General features: G+C 39.6%; 1 non-coding gene across 1 annotated transcript; it reads right to left on the minus strand.

Moving 5' to 3' along the window:
- Positions 1-5064: 5064 nt before the first annotated feature.
- On the minus strand, positions 5065-5138 carry TRNAT-AGU. Its single transcript has one exon. It is a non-coding gene; the product is annotated as a tRNA-Thr (tRNA).
- Between the last annotated feature and the right edge of the window lie 3570 nt (positions 5139-8708).

The raw sequence follows: 8708 nt of genomic DNA on the forward strand, positions 1-8708 counted from the left end.
TATTATAGCAGCGGACCGACGTACGTACTGCATAGGTCGACTAATTAATTAAGTTCTTAAATAAAATAAAAAATAATATATGAAACTAATTAAGTTTACATGCACACTAGCCTATTTTAGATATTATACTTATAAGTTAATACGTTCATTAATTCAGATAGCATGCACTTCAAAACCCAAAATCTGTTTGAGTTCTACCAGCTTGCTCTTAATTACTTAATTCCTTCGGTACTCTATTTATGTTTGTACAAGGCACGAGTTGAGACAATCAACATGAGAGAGAGAGAGAGAGAGAGAGAGAGAGAGAGAGAGAGAGAGAGAGAGAGAGAGAGAGAGAGAGAGAGAGAGAGAGAGAGAGAGAGGATATTCTCGTCATTAGAGGAAAGAGCAAGGATAGTTAGCTGATGCAGCTTTCTATATAAATCGAACGAACCCAGCATGCCAAATGAGCTAAGCTAGCTAACCTTCCCTCTTCTTACACGAATCAAACTCTTAGCGATCGTGAGTGTCATATTCAGAACCCCAAAAACCATGGCTTTCATCCTTATCAGCCCACGAATTCTCTCCCCTCCCAAGACTTCACCATTAACCCCGTTCTCCGCGGTGTCTCCGCCTCGCTTTGTCACAGTTTCCAGGCTCCGGATAACCTTGGAAACTATCTATGAAGAAGAAGAAAACGAAAACGAATGCGTGGAGATATGTCAGGCAGCATCGGTGCTGCCGGCGTTCTTGTCTGCACAGTCGACCTGTTTCTTGGAAGTGCCGAATTCCTTCCCCGGATACAGTCATAACTGCCAGTGTGCTTAGTAGTTTAATGAAACTCGATGACTGCAAGATCTGCATGTAATCCGCGAATTTTCTTTTTTAAAGTAAAAGCATGGACGTCGTTTACGTTGGAAGTTCTCTGCATGGCAGTCAGATCACAAAGTTACTCTCCTTTTTCTTCTTCTTTTTTGAACTTTTCTGACTTTCGTAATTTAGCGACTCTTGTTAATTCCTTATGATCAACTGGTTTGCTAGCTAGTCTATGTGTCATATAATATGTGCCTTTCGAAATGAAAATGATGAAATAATTTCATTTCTTTGACAAAGTTCCATGAAACGATATGTATATATGTTACAATTTCATTTCAGTGACATATATTCTCCTAATTCTCCCCGCATTTTTTTTTTTTTTGGCGTTTGATTAAGTGATCAAGTGATTATGATATATATGGTTACAGATCAGACGAACATGATGGCAGCTGTTTGTTAATTTACCTAGTTTTCTTGGGGCATCGTCGTCCGTACTAGAATCATAAAGCATATATATGGATCAGTTCCGTTGATCTGATGATGTTTTACCAGCTAGCATGACTCTGATTGATTTCTTGATTAATTAATTAAGGTACAAATTATGCAGATCGATCGAAGGCACGGGCTTCTTGCTGCAATATATTTTAATCCTAGCTAGCTGGTAATTATAATTTCAGGGTTTCGCCTTTCGACGATTTTATTATAACGGGTTAACACACTAGTAAAATTTATGCTTACGTAACATAATTTGATTTAGAACAAAAATCTTAAATTTTTTTTACAGATAAAATATTATTATTTAAATGATATGAATGGTATATTTTATATACATACCAGCTTGATAATAGAATTATAATGTCGCTACATTATAAGATCGATGGCCATATTAAATATTTTTAATATATTGCCAAATCAAAGGTGTGGTCCAGGGAATTTTTAGAAGCATTAACTAGCTACCAGTTCTCATTTGATCTATCAACTTCAGTCGTGGAGGGCGGTAAGTACACATGGGGCGGAGATCATGATCTCCAGTACAGCAAGTTTTTCCATTTTAGCCATTACTACTGATCTTACTTTATTAATGTTGTTATATATTTATAAGAGGGGTCAGAATTTCGATCAATTGGGTCCGGTGGAGTTAATTGTCTGACCATCGATAACTATTTGTTTGCGTGTCTGAATATATTATGTCATGTATTTAATTTATTGTTTAAACAAATATATATTACCGCCACAATTTCATTTTAAGTATGTCAATATATAGATATATATATATATATATATATATATATATATTTATCAAATTGATATTAATCATCACGTTAAATATAATTTCAATACAAATAAAAGAAAAAATACATGAACTTATATATGCTTTTAGGACATTTCATAAACTTTATAAATTAGTCACATTATTATAATTATTTTTAAATACTGGACAATTATTAATTAAACGGTAGGGTTGATATATATAGAACAACTTACATTTTAGATCATGTACAAAATTAACCGATAAAAATATAAGTAAAAAGCTAGTTGCTTCAATAGCTCATAATATATATATATATATATATTTCAATAGTGATTATACAAATTCAAACTTCTCAGACCCAAATCTCAAACTCTTAAATCAAGATTGATCATGCAAACTATTGATCAGATCATCCAAATCAGGAACTAGTTGTATCCTGATGATGATCTATCAGTAATTGAGTAATAACGTACCCTCGATCGAGTAAAAAGGAGTTTAAGTCCTACTTGATCTGTCCGTAACATACAAAGATCAGGGAGTACAGGAGATCCTATTTTGTCACTCCAGTACTCCAATTAAAACCACACAATTACATGATTTTTTTTAACATCTTGTCGGGGAAATTAAGTTGATTAAAAAGAAAATGTAACATGAATTGGGAGGCTCTAGCTACATTATTAATTACCAAGTAGGCCGGAATCGTCTTGGCATGGAAGTTTGTTGAGGAGCATGGAACAATTTTAGGCCTCGTTAATTAGAATTTGGTTCAGTCTAATTTTAAGTTGAGTCTAACATCCAAATACTTAACTCTCAAATTTGTAAACTAATCTCAACTTAAAACCTCTTTAAATGTAAAACTCACAATCTTTTTCAACTCAATAATATTTCTTTATATGTGAGATCTACAACCTTTTCAACTTCTTATAAATATATATAAACTCATCTTAACATTGAAACATATCTAAATTCATCTTATATGAATCTCATAAAATTCACTCCACCATTTCAACTCACTACTATTTATAAAAAATTAAACTCATCTCATTTCAACTCAACTCAATATCTAAACAGAACTTTAACCACATAAATTGTTCCCACGTGATCAGAAAATGTTTGAACATGTCTCTAAAGCTTGTTGTTGGGTCCAAAACTTAATAGTATGTGATTTTTTAATTTCCTTTTTGATATTTTATTTCCCTCATTTTTAATTCCCTTTTGTAAAGCATGAAAGCTGTGGGTTTTTCATTGGGGCTCTCAACTTTGTCATCCCCTGCATGCCAACAACAATAAAGAAAATGATTTAAACACAATATTTTTCACAACACTTTATACAATTATATTTTAATTGAAAATAACTTATAAAAATAACATCATTTTATAAAAATACGTTCATCTTACAACATTATTATAAAATATGTTGTGAAAATGTGTTGGACGCCGGTTCGTCAACCCGGACACCGTGCACTCCCGCAGCATCTCATAATTACATATTATGGTTGAGTCTAAACTCTTGCGCTCACTTAGCTAGGGCTTAGTCTCGACGGGAACCTTCCATCTTGGGTAAGGGGCTCACTCCATCGCCCTACCAGTCTCACTCTCCCCCTACGCTTTTGTGGGCTTCGGGAGCTCTGTCTTCTTCCCTTTCCTTTTCGTAGAGTCGTGTCTTGTAAGTGATCCGAACCTGTCCGAAGCGAGCCTCCCATAGAGGCAAGTGAAGATGGTTGGAGTATATCATTACTCCAACCATAATGCTTTCAAGGATTTGACCCAGTCTTAGCAGATTTAAAAGCTGCCGGTGAGTGGAAGCCTCTCAAAAGTCTTCACCAGTCTCCTGCAGATCAGGAATAAATGAGGTTGCCAGCTTGCCATATCAGTGAAAGACATGATGCAGATGAATTTTAATAAAATCAATATCAATTGCAATTTTAATCTTGAATTTAGATAAAGATCGTGTGATATATTTTAAACAATTTTATAAATAAATAAAAAAATTATTTAACTAGTCTTTTACCAACGCTAACTAGTCTTGACTCTTGAGCACCCACTAAAGGATGGAGGTGGCATGCACTAGCTAGGCCAGTCAGCATTTCATCAGGTTGAGACAAACGTGAGAAACGTGGTGATCCACGTGTAATGCAAAGAAAAAGTTTACGTGCCACGTCAAAATGAAGATCAGGACAGGTGCATGACAAATATATTACAACCTGGAGCAATACATGTGGACCGCATTCTTGCCTATTTAGGATTTCATCACATGCCATTTTTATAATTTATTAAAATTTTTATATAAAATATAATAAATAATTTATTTTTTTTAAATTATAAAATAATAATATTCTAATAATATTTTATTTAATTTTTAAATTTTATCTAAAATTTCCGTCATTGCACATAAGGCAATATCATGCACGTTCGCGAAATCTCTATTCCACTTTGATGAATTATAAAAGTCCATGCATCCGGCCACCAGCTGCTTTTCCAATTTGAACCGTCCTTTTTTTTGTTATTTTCCTTCCTTCTGGGAAATGAGCTATCTTAAGTTCTCGATCCAAATTACCTGATTATAACGTACATCAATGTTTTTTTCAGTACAAGTTTGAGAAAATCTCTGTACGTCTAGCAATGAAAGCAGAGAGGTAGGGTGCTCATTTATCATACAAGATCATTGCAAGGTGTGTATATATACGAGGAATTAGGAAGACCAATGAAATGGTAGCCATCAATATATAGATATGTAGTAGTAACGATCGACCTGCGTAGGAGATGCTGACTGATGATGTTAGGACGACCGGGGGGTTTATCACAAGCTGGGAGCCTTTGTATATCATCATCTAGGTGACTGGAATTCTTATCAAAATAATCTGGTCAAGGATGATTGACAAAACCATTTCCTTTAAGCAATGAGCTGAGTGAGCATGAAACTTAGAATCCATGGCTTGGCTAAGAGCTAGGGAGAGCGTATGAAAGCCGCCTCTCGGAGACGAAATAAATGGAGGGTGACAAAAAGGATAAGTTTTTGCTCTCGTTGAGAGTCGAACTCAAGACCTCCCGCTTACTAAACGGGTGCTCTAACCAACTGAGCTACGAGAGCAGGAATGCACGCTTTACTAGAATCATCAAATAACAAGTAAGTATCCATAACAGACTTGTAGAAGGCTAGAAGCTTCGTGTTAATGTTTATCGTCGCCATTTTAATTGATGCAGCCACCGCCAATCACCCGCCATGAAAAGCTCTCGTAGCCAATTGTCGAAGGCTTATCAGCTTACCACTGAATATACAGATCACTCGATTAATTGTAGAAAAAGCTATTCTACAGGACCCGGCTCAATACGTTTCGGGCCTAAAGTTAAAATTTTGAATAAAGTTTTGTGACGCTCCCAAATCCCGTCGCCCGAACACGGGAAATCGAGACGTCTGGATGGTGACAATTCGGGTCACCATCCCATCGACAGGTGCCAAGTGTATGCAAGGCAACATATGTGTACAAAGAAACACGCAGCGGATAACGAAAGTCATAACTAAGTACCAGAATTTTTCTCAACGTAATACAAGCTGTTTAAAACATACATAAATAAAATATTACAAAAAACACAAATACAGTTTTAAACCAAATATAAAGCATAGCATCAGCAACCCGGCGGAGCCGCATCCTCGGGCTCAGCCTCCTCCTCTTTGTCTTCCAACTCTGCACCAAAAGCTACGGAACCAAAAATGGTACCGCAGGTAAGTAAAACCCAAACACTACCAGATACAAAGACATAGAACTCAAACAAAATGCATGAAACATGCCCAATGCACAAAGCCCATAAAACACGATTTTTCCACACACGCCAAAAATCCCATTTGGCCCAAAAACACATCCTTTCCGAAAAACACGCCAAAAGTCACATTTGGCCTTTATCCAACTCAAACCAGAATCCATATTAACCGTATGCACCATGACCTCCCCTAGGGGTCATCCGCACACCCTGGCTCCAGTGCCACACCGCAGAGTACCACCACGCATGTGACACCTAACGAGCGATGCCCAGTTCCGCGCCCCGCGCGTTCGTAGCCAAGCATCCTCTAGCCCTCACCAGCGAAGGGCCACGGAGTCGGTGCGTAGAGCGATGCCCGATTCCGCGCCCGGCTCGTTCGTAGCCAAGCAACCCCTAGCCCCCGCTCCCGTCGTCTAGCGACAACCCAGGGGACATCACTCAGTTTATTCCGCTCCCGAGTGATCAGAGGAGCTCCACCGGGATAATACCCCATCCCGGCTTGGGGTCGTGATACACACGCACCCGTAAGACCACTTACGCCAATAAACAGGCTTTTCACACTTAAACAAAAACACACGTGCATGTACCATGCAATGCCATAACAATGCATAATAAAATAATCCAACAACATAAATCAATAAAACAAGCAATTCCGTCCTCCATCCATCCGACCCCCGAACTCCTCGGACTCAGTCCGGAATCAACCAACCAGCAGATAAAATAAATTGAATGAGCAATATATATTTAAATCTGAAAATAGGGATTGGAAAATACTTACAGCGCTATATGGCAATTTTAGAAAACACGAGGCGTTACAAATGGCGGAGAAAAAGCAACGTCACAGTGAAAATTCACTGTGGCCGTGGGTTGTGAAAATCCACTTTTGAACGGGGACAAACTAGGGCTTGGGATTGATAGGGAATGGTCTAGGGATGATTGTGAAGCTATTGGAAGTGGTGGTTGGCCGTGGGTGGCGGCGAAATCGCCGGAAAGAGGCCGGATTTCCCAAAAAGGAAAGCTAGCTCGTAGGAGCTGTTCCGGTGGTCGTTGGAGGCCAGAAATAGGTGGGTTAGGACGGCAAGGGACCGGTGATGAAGTGGTGAAGAAATTGTGGCCAGAGGTGGAGCGACGGCGGCGGATCGGAGCCAAAGCCGTGCGGGCTTCAAAGGGCTTTTCCGGCCAAACGGCCGGCCGATTGGGGGTGGAAATTGGGGGGAAGGTGCGCCGGAGGGAGGGGAACCGAACGGTGCCGGCGGTGAGCCACACGGTGGCTAGACGGCGGCGGTTCGAACGGCTGAAGGTTCCGGCATGAGAGAGAGAGAGAGAGAGAGAGAGAGAGAGAGAGAGAGAGAGAGAGAGAGAGAGAGAGAGAGAGAGAGAGAGAGAGAGAGAGAGAGAGAGAGAGAGAGAGAGACCGGGGGGGTCGACGCGGGGAGAGAGAGAGGGAAAAGAAAAAAAAGAAAGAAAAAAAAAAGAAAAAGAAAGGAAAAAGGAAGAAGGAAAAAAAAAAGAGAAAAAGGAAAAAAAAAAAGGAAAAAGGAAAAGAGATGTAGGGAAAAGACGAGGTCTAATCCTCAGTCCGAGAAAAACAACACTAAACTGCCACGAAGATATTAAAAACTGTAAACAACTAAAAGAAATAAAACACAACATCAATTAAATTAAAAACAACTTTAAAACGTAAATAAATTAAAATAAATAACTAAAATATTAATTAAAATAAAAACAACTATTTCAGCGAAAATACACTCAAAAGCGAGTCATCACATCCTCCCCTCCTTAAAAACAAATTTCGTCCTCGAAATTTGCAGATCAACCACCAACTTAAAGCAAGCCATAAGAAAGCACATAAACCAACTGTGATCGAGATTAAGGTACATACCTTCTCTATTCGAACAAGTACGGATACTGCTCCCTCATGTCCGCTGCTCGCTCCCAAGAGAAGTCTTGAGCTAACGGGTCTCCCCAAGCCACTTTAACCAAAGGTATCGTCTTGGACCTCAACTGTTGCTCCTTCCAATCCAAGATCTGCGACGGAACAACTTCATAAGTGAGATCCGGTTGCAACTGAATACCCGTTGGGTCGACGAAGCGTGGTTCTTGCTGTCCAAAGCTCTTCTTCAGGGATGATACGTGGAAGACATCATGAACATCCCCAAAATAATCTGACAAAGCAACTCTATAGGCGACGGACCCTACTCTCTCCAGAATCTGAAAAGGGCCGACGTACCTCGGATCTAGCTTCCTCTTCTTACCAAAACGCTTAACACCTCTCATGGGAGAGACTTTAAGGTAAACCCAATCACCAACTTCAAACGACAACTCTCTCCTCCTGGTATCAGCGTAACTCTTCTGGCGACTCTGAGCTACCGCCATTTTATCTCTGATGATCCGGACTTGGCTTTGCATCTCTTGAATTATTTCGGGTCCAATTATCCTACTCTCCCCAACTTCATCCCAACACAAGGGCGACCTGCACTTTCTCCCATAAAGAGCTTCATAGGGAGCCATCTGAATGGTCGCATCGAAGCTGTTATTGTATGCAAACTCGATGAGCGGCAAATGATTTTCCCAACTCCCTTGGAATTCCATGACACATGCTCGTAACATGTCTTCCAGGGTCTGAATGGTGCCCTCTGACTGGCCGTCTGTCTGCGGGTGATAAGCAGTACTGAACTTCAACTTAGTACCCAAAGCTGCCTGCAAACTCTTCCAGAACTGCGACGTAAACCTCGGGTCTCGATCCGACACTATACTCTTTGGTATGCCGTGTAGCCGCACTATCTCTTTGACATACAAACGGGTCAACTTACCCAAAGAGTCGGTGTTATTAACAGGCAGAAAATGAGCACTCTTCGTTAATCGGTCCACAATCACCCAAACAGAATTCTTCCCACTAGGC

Source organism: Carya illinoinensis, chromosome 9 (assembly GCF_018687715.1).
Source record: "Carya illinoinensis cultivar Pawnee chromosome 9, C.illinoinensisPawnee_v1, whole genome shotgun sequence".
NCBI lineage: Eukaryota > Viridiplantae > Streptophyta > Magnoliopsida > Fagales > Juglandaceae > Carya > Carya illinoinensis.